Source organism: Zonotrichia leucophrys, chromosome 8 (genome assembly GCF_028769735.1).
Source record: "Zonotrichia leucophrys gambelii isolate GWCS_2022_RI chromosome 8, RI_Zleu_2.0, whole genome shotgun sequence".
Lineage (NCBI taxonomy): Eukaryota > Metazoa > Chordata > Aves > Passeriformes > Passerellidae > Zonotrichia > Zonotrichia leucophrys.
The window spans coordinates 19099150-19118212 of record NC_088178.1 but is presented as its reverse complement, the minus strand read 5'-3'; the positions used below and the strand labels follow the sequence as shown (position 1 = coordinate 19118212).

Below are 19063 nucleotides of genomic sequence, written 5' to 3'. Positions count from 1 at the left end.
CAGACTAAGAAGTAAACCATTAAAACTGCATTTGCTTACTCAGTTGTTGCTTAAAGAAAAAACAAATCTCTCATATATGACAAAACAGAACTGCAATTCTAATTTAGCAAGGAATTAAAAAAATAAAGCACACCACTAAAAAATACTTAGAGTTATTAGTAAAAATGAAATAAAACAAAATTTCTGAATCAGAATCATAAAATCATTCCAGCTGGAAAAGCCTTTGGGAGGCAATTCTATCCAACCTCCCATTCAAATGAACATGAGGCGTAAATTGAGATTTTGTTTCATGGAACATTATCCAGCTGAGTCTTGCAAAACACTGAGTACAGATATTCCACAGCTTCTCTGGGCAACCTGTTCCAGTCCTTAAAGCAAAAATATTTTTTCTTATTTTCCTTATTTCAGGTGGGGCCTCTCCTACTTCTTTATGACTTCTGACAACAAAAGCCTAACTCTATCAGGAATCTCATCTGAGGCACTGGAAGGCTGTTTCAGCTGCTGAGATGGATCACCACTCAGATCAGATTTAAGGAAAGTCAGACTCAAAGGTAAGTTTAAAACATCCCATTTAAGAGTGGCTGTATTTCACATTTCAGGGTGAAATGTAGGAGTACTTGACCTACCCAGCATCTCAAAATAATTCTTAGGAGAACTCTGTTACCTCTGTTACCCTTCTATTAATTTAATCTTTTTAAGTTCAATATGTCAAACTCCATATCACCACAGACCTGTCATAATAGCCTTGCTAACAAATAGATGCATCTCACATTTGTGCATAATGGTACATCTTCCCTTTTTCATCGACCCAAATTCCAGATTATACAAATCCTTTCAACTGTCATATGATGTGAAGACTACAAATTTTAAATATGGAATCAAACCTTTCACACATTACTTAGAAATGCTGAAAATAACAAATGGAGAAAATTGTTTCAAGAGGCATTTTTCATTTTCAGTGCAGAAGGGGAAAACAAGAACATAAACTCATACATTCTCCCAAATCTAGTATTTAAGTGTCAGATGGTCCTAGAACAGAAAAGGGAATGGGACAAGACAAGTACACTCACATCCAATACAATTCTGTTTAACAATTACCAGTATTTACTGTATGGTGTGTTTAGAAATTCACAATGCAAGCAGTATTTCTTAAGGAAAGCAATGTATCCTAACAGCATTGCTTGTTGTAGTTTTGGACAAAACTGTAGAGGAAAGCACATTAATTTTGTGTAAATATGGTATAGCTCATAAACAATTGGTATGACAGCACATCATTTTGTGCAACAAAGAAAAAGACAATTAAAAAGTGAAAATTTCAAATGTTCTCAAAACTGTGATTTATCTGTGCTGCTACAACCCTCCTGCTTGTTAGATACTCCTGCAGCCTCAGATGAATGCCTGGAAAGGTGCACTGTTTGTATTCCTGAAAATATAGCTAAAGAGATGCTGCAGCACTAACTTTCATTCTGTCCACTTAAAAGTAAATAAGTGTGAGCCCTCCAACACACTCTGCCTTAAGAGAAAATACAAATAATATGTCAAGCAGCAAATGGTCAAACATCAGCAGCTGACTGAAGAGAGCACAACACTATGTGTTTTCCATCATGGTTTTTACACCTATTTTCCACATGGGTAGACTTGCCTGCATATTCTCCCTCTTTGCATGCAAGCTCAATACCATCAGGAGAGTGATCCCATTTGGGGTTGAACCCAAACATTATTTACAGATCCCATTTCCCCTAGGTTGTTCTAATTTAAGCTAGCACACATAAGGGGTGAGTAACTGACATTTCAAATTAGTACCAATAAAATAACTTTGACCAAATTCAAATGTATACTTTGGTTAGTAATTACTTCTGAACACAAGAGACTTTAGAAATCATATGAAAGAAAGAAATCCTTACTGATTTGCTGATATGATACTTTCTCAAGAAATACACCTTTTACGTGACAAGAAAGTAAGTTATTATTTCCTTAGTAAAAATATAAAAAAACTTACCATTGCAAAACTAGAAGAAATGTAAACTTGTGGCATTTCATACAGCAGACTCTTACTGTACCACTCAAATAATATCAATCACCATTGCTGATATCCATCATGTAATCCAAATGCTTTACTAGTTTATGCCATCACATTAACCAGATTTTGAAAACTGTTGAGAAAAAGACAAAGATATCAATAAAACATTTAAATTGCCACACTGGAAAAGAAGAAGAATGCAACAGGACAAATAAAGAGTAACAGCTTTTTAAAGAAGAAAGTATCAATTTTAAAAGTGTCCTACTGAAAGAAAGATTAATATGCTATGAAGTAATTAAGTATGTGAAATGTTAATTTAGGTTTCAGATGTAAAATGCTTTCCTGAGTAGTTTCTAAGTGATTCACTGTATCACACTAAATGTGCAAGCAAATTTATTCACAGGAGTCGTGTTAGTGTTCAAATTTCAGAAGGTATTTGAAGAGACATAAGTAAACAAGTTGTGACAGGTATTACTACAACTAATGAATTATGAAATGAACTGTATTTTATAATTAGATACACAGTGAAAAACTCTGCTGTTTAATTTTAATTAACTGAGCAGACCTCTAAACTTATATTGGCTCCAAATCCCTGAATAACTATCATTGACCAATGGGACTAAAATGCTTTCTAGAGTTCACATTAAACCTGTTCTTCATTCAAGGAAAACAGTGTGTAGCACCTCGTTTGTAGTGGAAGTGAAATATTTTGGATATTGACAGACAAAATACTTCTACAGATCCAAATGTTACACAATGCTTTCAATAGTCTCCAATCTGGGCATCTGTGCCAAAGACCAAGTTACTACTTGAAAAAATACACCAGCAATCACATTTAATTTAAGAACATCTAGTACTGTGAAGGCACCATAATTCACTACAGAATAGTGGTTATTGAAGCTTTCTTCATATTCTATTGACTTCATACAAGTGACCTTTTTTTCCTCTTGACAATTCAAATCTTCATGATCTAAACCACAAGCTGACTGATATTCCTCCATATTCTTCATTCTACACAGTTTTTATATTTAGATTACTGAAAATTGTCTTTACTTTCAACCTAGTTAGGATTTCATACTGGTAAGAACAGAAAATTAATTCACCATTAAGTTGCAATTCAAAATACAAACTGAGCTGCATAAGAGGAGATGAGATTAATTAGGTCTAATTGCAGTGAAGTTCAGTAACAGAAGATGTTTCTTCAGTGATGCTACATGAAGTGCCACAAATTCTATTATGTAGATTACTACATCAAATCAGGTTTCATTTATTCAGTGGGATTTCTCAATTTAGCAAACAGCAGAGAACTATCATTATGATAAGACAAACAAAGAATGGAAGAAGAAGGCAAAGACAATCACTTGAAAATGCATGGTACTCTTAATCCATATTATTGCCTTTCCTAAAGATATCTTTAACTGATGCCTCTGGAAACACTAAAAGTACGACAAAGTTTGACCAATTATTGCAAAAGAACAGCATACCCAATAAAAATACTAGCTCAGTAACTTTGGTAAAAATACAAAATATATTTAAAAAAAAACATTCAAAGAAAACATTTAAACAAAATATTAACAGTGAGCCAATCAGAAGGTGGCCAAATCTCAAAATTTTTAATTACTTTACCAGTCCTAAGTAGAGAACATATGAATAAGTTGTTTCAGGAATGGCTGCAATAGTAATGTCAGTATTTTGTCAGACTTGTACACCTCGTCTCTCCTGATTTTCTTTTGCCCAAAACAAGCCTATTTTACTCACAGCAGGAAAGACACAACCCCTGCTGTGTCCATTTGCCTTTGGGGACAGCTGAAGCATTTTAGACACAGCAAAAAGACTGCATAAATATCTTCAGAGAAGAAACCAAGGTGGGTAAAAAAAGTTTTACTTAGTCAGAATTTTTTGTCTGGTAGCAGTTTGCAGGAATGAAGGAGGGAATAACAATTTACAAAACCAGGAAATTTAAATCAGGATACAGTGAAATGACAGCACCTTAATTATGCTTAAAACCTAGAAAAACAATATTCACAAGGGCTTAACAAGTGAACAATTATATAATTTTTCACTGAAGTTTTCTTGGAAAAACTGTCTTGAAAATTAACTATTATTCCTTTACATTGCATAACCAATTACAATGACATTTTTCACTTAGAACAACCACATCTTCTGTGGCAGAGAAATTCAATGGAAGAGTAATTTAATATTTTGTACACCACTCATTTCAGCAGCTATTTACAAGTTGGAATAAAGAGTGCAAGGGAAACTAAGTAAGCTTTTAGGTCTAAAAGCCTTTCTGCAGAGAACCACATCAACATTAACACTGAAATACTGCAATAAAGACTAGAAGTTTGAAGAGGGATAATCAGCTAAGAAACAACACACTCTGGTCTGCAGAGCCCACTAAAAATTAAGAAGTTACAGGTTAAATAGAGTGTAATGCAGACAGAGCGCTTGACACAAGTAAGGGACCCTGAATTTGTCTCTTGTGGGGAAGGACCTGTGTAAGAACCAATGAGCAAATGCTGCTGCTGAAACCATCCAGGAAATAGTCACACATTAACCAGTATGGACAATCTTCAGAGTGAGACTGAAGTTCAACTGCTTGCAAAAATTGTCTGTATATCTTGCATACAATCAAGCATTTGATGACAATATAGGATGCATATCTGGGTATGCATTTTTTGCACTTAAGAACCCTTAAACTTAGTCAGCTTTAGGCAGACTCTACCAATACATATAATCATATTCACATTTTGCTATAATTTTTATTTAACTCAGCCACAAGCCTATTTAGTAAAGCTACTGGATGCTGAACTGTGTGCATGAAAACTTCTAGCAACAAAGAAGCAAATTTACATGGAGATGAAAAACAACAGTTAAAGACAGCAGAATAAGGAAAACCCTTCCCAAACATACAGAATAACCAACTTTTCTTCTGGATTATGCCAGTACTGTCTATCTGAGAGTCAAGTGCAAGCCAAACTGTTTAAAGGAATTGAGAAACATGGATGCAGTTACATGTTCCACGTGGCCCTAAGCCAGAAAAGAGGCAGTGAAAAAAAGCAGTGAATACCTGAACATACTGGGTGTATACCAGACCTGAAACCAGCAAACCAAGAGATTTGCTCTCTATTGTAACTGTGGTAGAATTATATATATGGAACTTAGGATGGATAAATTAATATTACATACAACATTAAACAAATAAAAAAAAATGCGTACTGCAGGTGGGGAAGAACAGACTTCCAAGAGAAGTCTCCAATAGTTGTTTGATGTCACTATTTGATGAGAATGGGCAATATCTAAAGTCTTCTACAACAATTCAACCCTAGAAAACAGAACAGTGTGTTCATCTGATCTAGAGAATAATAAATCATTTTCATATTGAAGAGAAATAATGTGTTATCTTTCTTCTGAGTCTCATCTAACAACCAATACGCTCAGTGATAATACTGCAGTGATAGAAATTCAAATTTTTCCTAGAGGTCAGATATGGTATTTGTATATATCTGATAGCAGGAGCACCCTCTAGTACCATACTTCAGTAAACCTCAAATTACTTCAGAGACAGTATCTGCTATAGGCAAAGTCACCATTTACAAGAGCAAATGTGACACACATATATAATTACCCAAAGTAATAAACTGGTGGATCTCTGTGGTATGAAATAGCAGTTCTTAAATTCTCTGCAGAGCAATGGAATGTTAGTTACAACAGTACATCTTGAAAAACTGAAAGCAGCAATTTATGCAAACAGAATCTAATCTCTTACAGAAGTATTTGCCCAAGACAAAAAAATTAGCACCTCTGAAAAGATGAGAATCTGCACAGACACCAGATTATCAAGATTTTGGATTATCTCCACATAAAAAATACATTACTTCCTAACAAAGTAGTATTACTAAATTAGGGATGAATTACATTTAACAAATCATATTCAGCAGTCTATCACATCTAGAGTATGCCAGCATCTCTTCCCACACACACACCAAGTTTCACAGAACTACATTAGCAAGAAATCAGTTTTCTGGAAACAGCATTTTATTCTTCTGATTCTACATGAATCAAAACAAGCAGTACTTTCAAATGACAGAAATAACCTCCACCAAAAGACATTATGGAGATCTTAAAATAATACGTAACAATAAGCAGCTGAAAGCTATAACAAAAGCCTAAAAACAATAAAAATTAATAAATGGTACTGAAGTTATTCTGAGATTTCAGCTGTCTCTGACACGGTAGGATTATATTGCATATGGTCAAAATATAGTCTTTCAGAATGGGACTACTTATATTAATCTTATATATAAAAGGCTAGTAAGATAAAATAAAGAAAGTAAAAGAAAAAAATAGAATCATATGGAAAAATAAATCAACCGGTTTTAAAAGCTAGCAAACTAGCAAGGGAAAAGTTTTACTCAAAACTGAAACTGCAAAGAACCAGAATGGATAATTCAATATGCTATTTTTCTTCCTTAAAAGAGATGGGTTCACTAGGCTAGACAAACCTGTTCTTACTTAAGAGGAAAGAAACTCTTTAGAAAGAATCTTCTTGTGGAGATCTATTTCTACTTCTTTCTGAAGAAAAAAACCCATAATGGGCAGCGAGAATGAACTGGTAGTTAAATAACGGGATGTATGAAATCAAACAAAAGCTCAGCCTCCTCCTAACACAGTCTTACTCTTTCTCTAAAACCACAAAAAAGGCTGAACCAGAAAGTTGCATGGCAATGAGCAGCAATGCACATCTGCTCCCCTGCACCCCTTCACTCAGCAGTGCTGGCACAACTGCTGGCAGCTCTGCTGTTCCTCACTCTGCTGGGCTACCTGTGTGAGGAAACTTACTGGGAGGGTGGGTGTGATATAGCATCACCCCTCTTGCAGCCAGACATTCCAGGATAAGATTGCAAAAATTACTTCACATAAAACTAAATATGAATTATACAAGTGTGACTTCACAGCAGAACTCTAGAAAAGCAACAGTGGTTGCTTCTCAAATTTCTTCTCTTTAAAGCCTGAAACACTTTAACTGCTTTCAGTTTCTTGTATCCTGGCCAAATTAGAGTTTGTGCTGAAATTATACATTGAAGCATCTGTCTCAGACTGATATTCCCACCCTGCTGTCTCTCTCCTGAATTTTCAGTCAAAATAATTACTCATTTCTGTGCACAAATATGGAAATTATTTTAAACCCTTCTTGCTGCTTAAGATACATCTGACTGTTTCCTCAAGAAGGTTTTCTTCCTCCATATTTTGGAGTAAGAAATTGGGATTTGGCATAGAGAAGTTTGCCTGAGAACAGAAATCCTGGTGGAGCTGTGACGAAGGCAGGCTGAGGGCAATGCTAAATGTGAATGCACAGATAAGGAGAGCAGCTACACTGGCAAAAGGAGTGGATGCTGACTGGAGAAAGAGACACAAGGAAATCCTGAGGAACTGCTAGAAGACAGAAAGAACACAACTATAAAGTCACTACTGTCTGATAGAATTAACTTATTAAATCAGACTATGTAAAAATTGAAGCAGCAGCTATTTATGCTGTATTATTTAAGCTATAATAAATTCCATGCCCCAGTTTAAAAAAAATATGCTCAGCCTCACTTATTGGCCATCCCTCTATATCCTTATCACCACACCTACCCAATCCACTTTATCAACCTAAGTGAAAGTCCCACTCTAAATTATAATATGGCTTTTTCATGTGAAACCATTCAATTGCTAATTAGCTGTCCTGTTATCCAAAGAGTATCTCCTGTGCAGGATTACCAAAACACGTGACTTACATCTTTGAGATACATTAAATCACACAGCTTCTTGAAAAGCCATTATAAAATTAATTACACTAACTTAATTACAGTAACCATTTATCAAACTGTTACTCTAGGAGAAAGCTCCAATAAGATTTATTCTTTTAAGCAAAGAATACAGTTTTACATAAATGGGAAAACTATTATTTATTCCCCGAAGAAGTTATTATTACAATATACAGAAAATATCTAGCATAAAAAGATGCTGCTTAGGTAGGCTGCAATTTTAAGAGTTCATCGAGTACTTAATAACCCTGCTAGCAGTTTACAGATGAAAAGCAACCTGATGGGAGAAAATCAATGCTCCTATACTTTTTCTTAAAAGCCAGGATAAACCATTTGCTCATTTTTGTACAATATTACACTGGAAATTATTATTCTGTCTGATTTACTTTTGGAGCAGTGACTATGAACATGCTACCTTATGAAGTAAACTGTAAAGTGCATATTATATGAAACACTGTCTAGAACATATTTTTATCCCAGATGTTTTTCAGTCAAGGGCATGCATTTGAATTGCAACAATTAATACAGCTTTTTATATGCAAAATTACAGCATCAGCTCCATGACCTCACAAGGCTGATGCCCAACTCAGAGCAGCATCACACACAACCAGGTGCCCTGCGTGGGCTGTGCTCTGAAGTGCTCCTATATTATACTAAGGCAAACATAAACCCAGAGTTTGGAAAAGGGACACGTGAGCCAACATTTCCTGTAAAGCACTTTCAATGTTGCTTTAAATTTAAAATGTTTTTGTTCTATTTTTTTCTTCAAAATTTAAAATATGCCCTCACTTCCCAGAGAAGCAAAAAGTGAGAAGGCTGTTTTCCCAGCTATCTACATCCATGAAAACTGTTTTAACCACTTATTTTCCATCTGATAATGCTTTCACCTCAGTCTAGGCTTTTTCCCCTACCTAGGGGAATACACACTATTCTAGAAGCAGATCAGCAATGGGCTGGCTTTGGAGTCCTAAACGTGGCACCATTCTGCCACATATCCCACCACACCTCCAATGTCCTGAAAAATGTCATATTCCTCCCTCTGGCCATCTCCAAACCTTAAGGATGGTGAGACAAATTCCAACCCATATATGCACTGACCAGACTGCTTGCAAACCATGTATAGCAGGTGGCTATTGGGCTCAAATCCCCCTTAAAAAGGGGGCTACAATTTTTGTGAAAGCTGCAAGCTCTCCACAGCTCTGAGATGTTTACTCTCAGCTAAATTTAGAGGAGTTGCTAAGTTGGCCTAAGGATTCAAATATTACTTAGTGACAACAGTAAACAAATAGAGGGACACCTAAACAGTGGATCTAAATCACACTCCAAATGCTGAAAATATATTCTGGACAGACTGGGGGCTGTGAGGGCATGCAGAACTATCCCTAAAACAATCAAGCAAAAAAAAAGCAGTTTGTCACAGCTGTGCTGTGGCCATGCTGTGTCTTCTCACCCAGTGCATTTTCATGCTTCCAGAATTACAGGCATCCCTTGGCACACCAGCTGATCCTGTGTGTACAATCATAGCACCAGCCACCACCAGCACACAGATGAGTTCTCACATGCAAGGGGCCAGGGAAAGTAATGGGCAGGCTTAGAAGCCAAATATGCTTTAAACTTGAATTTAAACACAGTAGTAGCCTGCTACCATAGAATCACAGAATCATTTAGGCTGGAAAAGACCCTTAAGACCATTGTGTCCAACTGTAAATGACTTGCCTTATGTCACTTTTTGATTGGCAGCTATTTTTAAGAGCCCCAGCTCTTTTAAGTGCTCATGTGGCTCTATTACAACTGACTGTGACATATTAATAAAACTGTATTACACAAGTCATTTCTCTGGTGAACAGCCAGAGAAACATCTATTTTCCAAATAAATTGTCTGAGGTGCTACAGCTGTTGACATGTTTCAGCACTGTACTCTATGCTAGAACCTCAATATTGTGGCAGTTCTCAAAATAGTGATCTGCAGTAAAAAGATCCATCCCTCCTTGTGCCTTCCACAGAGGATGTTGTTTATTTTCATTGCCTCATGCTGCAGTTTGGTCTAATACACAGCACAACTGCTACAGCCATATTTGGCCATCCGTGACAGCTTTGCATTGCAGCCTTTCAAAGCAGCTCTGAGCACGCTCCTGCTCTGTGAGCTGCATGTCAGCATCATCTACACCAAGGATGTGCCTTCCTCCCCTCAAGTACTTGAAGGCAGACAGAAATTTTCTCCCAATGCTTGGGTATCCTGACAAAACTGCAGATATCAGCACCTGAAAATGTTTATTTTTGATGCTGTCTGCATTCTGCTTTGTGACAGACACTGAGCTGGTTAAGCAGAGAGGTTTCAATACACTCTGTAGCCTGATGTTCTCACTGTATGCTCAGGCTGTATTTGTGTTTTCTGAGTAAGAAGAGTGTTATGCATATTTCAGTCTACTTGGCTTGGGAGTTTCCACTGGCAAGTACTGAAGGTGTTTTAAGTGCATTAGGAACTGTGGTTTTGAAAAGCTCTTAAAGGGGCAGGGAGCAGCTGCTTTCTGTTTTGCTGCTGTCCTGTCTTCAGGCAAAGGAAACAAACCAAGATGCAATATGAACAATATCACATACCTTCCTTTTAATCACAGAACATCTCCAGCTAATAGAGGCCTTTATTAAAAAAAGCACTGACTTTATTACAAGACTGCTCCCAGTTCAACTAGCACACTACCTTTTTCTAGCTGCTACTGTTCATATCCAACTACTTCCAAATAGGACAGTTAGAACAATTTCCTTGATTTAACAGTACCTGTGTAGCCCAATTTACTTTTCTAGTCTAATATATATAATTCAAATAGAACTATGACCACATCACATGTAATTTTGTTTTACTTGATTGCCACCCTGCTTTCCTCTCTTGCTGTGCTCAGAAGGTCTTCATAGGCCAGCACATTTACTGATAAACAATATGCTGCTTTTTATTTCCCACACTTTCTGTGTTCTGTCTGGCCTATGCTTACAGTACCAAGTGGAAATACAAAGGAAGTTCTGTCTAGCCTACATTTACATTTAAAATAATAGCCTTTTAGTTACTCTTATTTTCTCAGTATGAATATTTTTTCATTTGAATACTTTGGCATTAAATTTAATTAATTGCTAACATAATTGCCCTGTAAGAATGCAGGGAGTTGCTAGTTCTTTTCCTACAGGTTTTTGCTTTTCCTGTGATCACTGACAAAGAACCTTTGGCTTGCTCCACTTTCATTTTTCACCTAGATGCAGGCTTACTCATAGGTTTTGCAGCTCCTACAGCCCTTGCACAGTAAAAATTCAGAATAGTCTGATTCACACTTTCTCGATCTTTCAAAGTCACAAATTTATTCCCTTGAAAGACTAAGTTGGGAGAGTACAACTTTTCATACAGCACCACTACTCATCAGCTGTTTCTTCTCCAGGTATCTTATTAACGTGCTAAATATACATATTTGATAGATTTAAAATACATTTCAAAGCATTTCTAAGACTTTACACCGTTACTCTAAACCCACATTAACCTGTCAACACACTGCTGAAATACAACTACAGTTTACCCTACACATGCTTTTCTTTTGGCTTCCTTTATTCAACTTTGTGATACAAGGAATACCCAGATATTCTGCTTTCAATTTATTGTTCTTCAGGGTTTTGTTTTGCAACACTCAGTTTATGATTTCTTGCAACTACACAAGACAATTTACTTTCAAAACCATGCTCACTGTTCAAGTATAAAATGAAAGATTGCCTATGAAGCGAAAAATTTATTCTGATTCTGTTACCCTGTCCCAGCAGCTGAATACTTTATCAAGGACTTTGTAAAGATCTTTCTTGATATTGAGATGTTGCACTACATTTACAGAGCAAAAGGGACGTACTTATTCCTGCCTAAGCACATGAGCATTTCTGTCACCTATGCCCAGAGACACTTGATTCCCCTTGCATGTTAATTGACTATTCACTTTCAAAACTTCTCCCTCATTAAATTTAAATGCAAATCAATTATGCTCAACATTATTAAACTTCAAGTCTCTTTTCTCACACAGAGCAGAGCCACACGTCTCTGCAGTCAGTACTTTGTCTCCAACAGCCGTGATAAGCAGATGGTTGGGCAAGAGCTGCTGTGCATAATACCATTATAGCTTCCAAATATTTTTAGCTCAGAGTCCTCCTAAGTCATATGTCACATCTATCTATTTTCTAAACTTCACTGAATTTCTCTTCCATGAATTTTCCTTGTCTTCCCTTGAGCTCCCGTAAGTTTTTAGCATTCAGGCTATCACTGATGTTTTTATAAAAAGAGAATTCTGTATTTTCATTTTTACAAATGGGTATAAACACCCAGCAAAAAACAAAAGGCAAGATTAGATATAGATACCCAATGCAACTCACACAGCAACTTAATTTTAACTCTTTCTCCATTCTGCCTTCAATTGGCTTTTTCCTGTTTTGCTCTGTCTTTTTTATTGGCAGAATAAATTTTTGTGTTTTATTTAGAGCTTCCCCTTCTACTTCAGTTTTTCTGACTTTGTCTAGGAAACACTTTCTCAGGGATGAGAACAAAAAGCCTCATAGTATTATTAATGATGGAAAGCTACTACATGCATAAAGCATGCCATTGCAACTGTAATGTCATAGATGCTGTAAATACATACACTCAGCTCCAGTAACAAAGGTGCATGTTTGCAGTTTTATCTACCCTAATAAAACACACAAAAAAACCAACTTCAAGGCTTTAAATAGCATCTTGCCTTTTCTCATTTTAGTTTTCTGAAACTGAAGCAATTTTTCACAGATTTGACTTTCCTCTTTTGTCTCAAGACAATAGGATTCATGACTATGGTAGTATTTAATGGACTTTATACTTCATCACTTATTAATTCAATAATTCAGGGCAAACTCTGACTACATTTTAGTAGAATAGCAATTAGAACATTTAACCTTTTATATAAAAATACATGTCTGGTTATGGTATCTAAAATTCCTGATAGTATCTATTTGCATAAATAAAAGAGAGACACTCATTTTACCATTCCTTGCAATTATCCTGTAACATCAGGTTAAAGGACTGAAGAAACATTAAAAGGCTATTCAAGTTCCAGGTTCAGCCACTAGAGAATTTCTTGAAGCACAAGAAAAAAGGAAAAAGAAAAAAAAAGATACCTTCAGCACATTTTATCACAGATTCAGGAAGCAGGAAGAAGCTGCCAGAAGGTGGGTCAGAGAGTGTGAATTATGTAGCTTCCATACCTATCCTGAGCAAACACGAGCAGATTGCCAGAGTTCAGACACTTCCCTAAATGGCCAACCCATCACTGCAGTAAAAAACCTGCACTTGCAGTTAAATTCTTCTTTATTGCTTTGTCTCTGAGCTGCACACCAGGATTGCTCACACACTGTATCAAATGACAACACATTTAGAAAGTTCTCATTTGCAGGAATTAGATAAAGCTTAGACTAAACGGTTACATTATTTACTATGGGCTTAGATACCCACTTACACAAATACAATATAAAACTGACTTCTGTCCTACTTTATCCCTCCAAAACATTCAGCTACAGAGATAGGATTACTCCAAATGTTTATGTCTTACAAGACCAAAACCAGTATGATCAGCAGCTTTCTGAATATGCCATAGAAACAGTTTGGAATCTTTGGAGTATGAATTTGAAAATAATCAATAAAAGCATTTACAAAGTTAGAAATCATAATGGTTTGCTTTTGCACATTTACATTTTTAGAGTAAAGATATCAGGCAGAAGGCTTTATAGATGGTTCTTTTTAATAATTCATAACTTAGAGTTTGCCAGTGATGTCCTAAAAAAGCCGAACTGGCTCTTTCTAAGGCACAGTTTTTACAAAGTAGTCTAAGGAAATTAACAGCATTATAGCAAAACAAGCACTGTGCTTATTCCTTACTTAGTATCTCTGAAGAGCTGACATGAAATATTAAGTAAGGATGAGTTTGACAAATGTAGTTTATATACTATCCATAAAACTGCTTAACCTTTAAAAAAAAAAGTATAGAAAGAAAGCCCAACCCTAATTGCCAGTTATCTTTGAGAACATCTAAAATTTCTGTAAAAAATACAAAATTCTTCAGCTGTGAACAACTGTAATACTCAGAGCACAATGCTGTAGCCATAAAAGAAGAAAAATAAATACAGTAAGAATATATCTCCTAGGCAGCCTTTGCTGTATCTTGAACACACAAAGCCCTCATAACTCAGTGATATATTATCTCTCCTAGGTCAATAAGCAATTAAACACATTCCTTCCTTGATAACAGTAGGGAAAAAACCCTACATAAAACTCTCATACCTTTAACAATTAAGTTTCACAGTATCTGAGGACATACCTTTGCTGTAAGATCCCAGAATTAATGGTTACTTTACCTGGTTTATCTCCTCGGTGTTCTGCATAAAGAAGCTATCCCAAATTTTGATTATTCTTATTGCCCTTTTCTGTATTAAGTCTAGCAGACAGATCAGTGTGGGATAATCATATTCAAAGCATGGCCTATGTATGTCATAGATTTTTACCACAGAATAGTTAATATTTTATGTCATGACCCCCTTCTATTAATACTCAACTCTATTTACTTTATTTGACAGTGAAAACTGAATTGATGTCTTTACAGAAATGTCTATCAGAAGACTTTCCTGAGCACTAATAGCTGATTTCAAGTCAGGGTTGGGCTTTTTTGCATAAAGTTCTTTTATTCTTATGCATTACCTCACATTCCTAACAATAAGTTTCTATTTTAATGCCCATTTGCTCAGTTTTTTGAGATTCTTCTGACTCAAGACAGTGGTGAAATAAAGAGTCATCAAATTCGCATCACCACAAGACTAGAGAAAGGGTTTTCTTCTGCAATCACTGAAATAATATTATTGAAATATCACTGTCAGTATTTATAAAAATTGAAATTACCATCTTCTAAACATCTGCCTATTTTGACTAAAATGCCCCTCTTAAATTACATGCCAGCTAAGGTGGGCGCTGCTTTCTTTCTGAGTTCTGCATGCATACAGTGTGGATTATCCTTGCTCAAATGAGGAAAGTATTAAATTATTTTTTTTAAGTGATAAGAAAGCTCTAAGTGATAAGAAAGGAGCAACTCCACAATGTATGTGTATTTAAAAAGCCACTATGGAAATAAAAATGCAAATCCATGTGTGAGACACCAGAATCATAATTAAAAATACACTGGTGAGTCCAGGGGCCTATGTCAAAGGTTACCCACCCATCAACAATGAAGGTCACAAAGACAGCAAACAGCTTTTCTACAGACTGAACCCTCTTTCAGCAGCTGGCCTGACTTCCAAAGCCTTTCACTGTCACTCCAAGAGGGTAACTCTCATAAGGACCTTGTCATTTTGCAGCTGAACTACTGCAGTGGTCCTTTCTCTGGCCCTGCTTGATCACATCCATTTAGATACTTCCCAAAAGAGCATTTCCTTCTTTATTGTTTTGTCCAAGACACCACTTTCCTTCCACCTTCCTATCACAGCAATCAAAACCACAACCATCAACATTCCCACTCCTTTACCAACAGGGTGGATTCACAGGCTGCTGGTGAGCCTTCAATCATTCTCTCTTCAATTTTGCAACAAGACTTCCCAGTGAGGTTTCATGTACCATGAAGTGATTTAATCTACAAAAAGAGGCAATCCCACTCCCCTGTAACTCAGGCACATCATTCCTATTTTTCCCATGCATTTGCTTTTGTGTTCAATCCAAGCTCACAGCTGATTTGGAAAGAACAAGTCCCTACAAAAGAGCCATTTTTGTTCTAGTTTAGCTTCCTAGACAGGCTCCCTGTAATGGTGAAATAAGCACAGGTGCCAGTGGAAAACAGGGCTTTGCATTTGGTGACAGACAGTCCTTGGATCAGGTTTGCTGTAATGTGAAGCCCTTCTCTCAGGCTCTCCCTTATGCTCTGTAAGCCTAAGCAGCACGGGTGCTCCTCTTATCTTGGAATTCTAAACTTCCATGCTGAGGATAGAAGTGTTTTCTAAATGATGCACAGGACTAATTCCAGCAGGTTATTGTTTCCATCTATATATAGCTATATATCCACCTATAACCTGTATTATTCTGGAATTGTGAATGCTGGGGAAACATTCTTCATGTCTGTTTCCACACAGCAGAGGTCACAGCATCGTGTTTTACTCTATTTTCATTCTGTTAACTGTTCAATTTAATACAAATCTGTTAAAACTCTATTGAAAACTTAACTGAAATCCAGCTGATGCAACTCTTCACTAACAGAATCTCAGGCACAAAAGAGAGGCATCTGAGGGGAAAAAAACCCTGCAAACTTTCTGTATTCTTATTTGTTACTGATTCAAACCACCGGACTCTTTTTGACATTTCATCATGAAAAGTATGGTCAGTGAAGGTCAAAAAAGCAATAGTTGTCCACACTTCAACAGAAGCTAATTTCTAAGTACTAGAAAAGCAAACTTTCCTTTCAAGGCAGTTGCAGGAGTGAACCAAGCAGGGAAGCCATGCTACAGCCCACACAAAGGAAGGGCACATTTAAAGGAAGAGAAGCAAACACAACTTAAACTGGAGCTCACACCACGTCTGCAAATCAGGCCTGCTGACAGAACAGACAGGATGAGAAGAAATGTCCACATGATTATTTGGTACAAGTCATATAACAAAGCTGCAGTGACACATGAATCCAAACTGAAAATGGTCCCAAGAATATCACACAGCAAGCTTCTCCAGAGCTCTCCTGTTTCTCACAATCTCCTGACTTTTTGGGATGGTTTCTTCAAGGGAATTTCTTTGCCCAGGTAAATACAGACATACAACAATCTAAGTTAAAGTTTTTTAAAAGGGTAGCTGATCTAACTGCAACTAATTCAATTATGAAATACACCCTAAAAGCAGAACACAAGGTCTGATCAGAGTTACCTCTCAAGTGGAAAATCAATGAGACATGAGTCACACTGGATAAAATGACAGTAACTGGCCTGCTTTTACCTCCAGAACCCAAGAGAGGCAAAAAATTCTCTATATATTCAGAATTCTGATCAAAGAAAAAAAAACCTTTCAGGTAAAAGGTGAATTTCCAATAAAACTGCTTCTGGGCTGGAATCAACCAGAGATGTTTTCAGATCATGAGAGATGTAACTGAAATTCATCAATATTAAGAAGAAATTTGTTACCTGTATTGTTGGTGAAGGTTTCTGGTTGGTTTTTTTTGAGGTGCAGTCAGAACAACAACAGAAGACTTCCTACCAAGATCTTAACAGCAGCAAATCTGTTCCTGTACACTTGTATAACCTGAATGGTCCTGACAGCAAACTGTACTCCAAAAAGCAACCCATTTATGAGAATAGAGGATTCTCAAGGATTTGCAAAATTCACTTTGGTTCAACAATTCAGATCTCCAAAATACAGTCAAGAAATCTGAAAAAGACAGACTTCACTTTGAGATGGGGGAGGTGTGGGCAGCTTTATTTGCACTAGGACATCATAGAAGGAGTGAGTGTTTCTCATTGTCCTTTTCAGCACTGGCTGTCACACAGCAGATATATGAAGAACCTTTTTCATCTGAAGTATTTTAGGAATCCTCTTAACAAAGGATCACTGAATTCCCATGATCCAGAAAAACTCTCACCTGACCTCACTTAGGAGAAATTATGTAACTACACTTTATTCTGTTAGAAACCACTTCCTCACAGGTGCATTTAAAACTATCCACACACATGAAAAGTAATTGCACTGTAGCAGCCTCTACAATAATACTGTGAATAAAGATATTTTTTTCAGTCTGCTTTTTTTAGAATGCACTGAATATAGCAGAATTTCCAGAAAACTGATGCAATAATCATCACAATTCCACTGAAAATAAAACACTGGCTAAAAATAAAAAAAACCCATAAGCTTTACTGGCTTCTCATTTTGCCTATTTTCCCAAGGTTAAATAAATAAATAAACAAAACAGAAATGTTGATAAGTGAGGATTGAGAAAACCTGAGAACATCTAGTTAGCTTTCTTTTTCCTGAAGTCTAGCTTTTAAGGAAACCCCCAAAGAACAGTGCTGGCAGCACAGCAAGGCACAGAAATATTGTCAAATCTTTTCAAGTGACAATTAGATGAGCTACTAACAAAAGCAATACAATCATGTATCCCTAACCAGTAAAACTTGCTGCTAGTTGTACTCTGACTTTTAGAGACATGTACAGAGAAAGCACAAGTAAATGAAAAGAAGGTAATGGGTGGAAAACATGTAGTAACATATTCTAATTTCGAAATTATCAATAAGATATGATTTTTGAAGTTGCCTTTTCTTTTTACATTGGAAGTAGGAAAATAACCCGAAGCAAAGAAACCATGGCATCTATTGAAATGTTAACAGCTTTCTACTCCAAATCTTTAGTCAGCCACCACCTATACACCGCTCCAGGCAGGTCTGCAGGAACTGCTGCTCCCAACTCCAGGCTAAAGCAGCCTTTGCCAGCTGCTCTGTCTGACAATTGCACCTCAGTCCCAGCTCCTCAGGTGCATCTGCCTCTGCCTAAGACTTTAAGCCTTTGTGCCCTTACTGCATGAGACACCATGATCCCTTTATAATAGGCTACAAAAAAGCCTCTGTACTGCAGTGATACATAGAAGGAAAATCTCTGGAAGATATAAAATACTTGAGAAAGGGAACAATTCCTTTTCTGACATCAGTCTAATATGGTGAACAGTGTTTGCACTCTTTATTGATTTCCAGGTTTATATAAGCAAATACTCCAGCAGGATCTAAACCCAGTGCCCTGCCAGCAACACTTTGTTTCTTGATGGTTTAGTCACAATTTGCCATCAAGTATAACAAAGACAATGCTGATAGCCTGTGCAGTGAAAGTACACATAAACTTTAATCTGTATAAATGGTGAGATGGGAAAATGTACTAAAAGTCTAATAACAATTAGGCTATAATAGATTGAAAGCATAATTTTATCTAAACCTTCTACACTCTTTTGAAATGGCTGAGAATGTGACATTTGTTTCCCTTTAACCCTTTCCCTAATTCCAGAGCTCACACATATGTGACTCAAAGCCTATCCTTCACTTGCCCTTAACCCCGAGGCAGCTTTGTCAAATTTCAAAAATCAGAAATGCTTGAACAAGGTTACATAGGATGTATGCAGCTGATTTTGAATAGAAAAAGAACCACAGAATAAGGCATTAAACTGAAATTAGTTCAAAAAGTTCTATCAGATTG

At 36.5% G+C, this 19063-nt stretch overlaps 1 protein-coding gene across 3 annotated transcripts in view; it reads right to left on the bottom strand.

The window, feature by feature from the left end:
* The window catches only part of ZZZ3 (zinc finger ZZ-type containing 3), a 55361-nt gene that overhangs the window by 29682 nt on the left and 6616 nt on the right, over positions 1-19063 (bottom strand). For all 3 annotated transcript variants that reach the window (XM_064720071.1, XM_064720074.1, XM_064720072.1), the window contains exon 2: positions 2000-2153. The gene's annotated coding sequence lies outside the window, so the exon portion shown is untranslated. The remainder of the gene's footprint in view (positions 1-1999; positions 2154-19063) is intronic.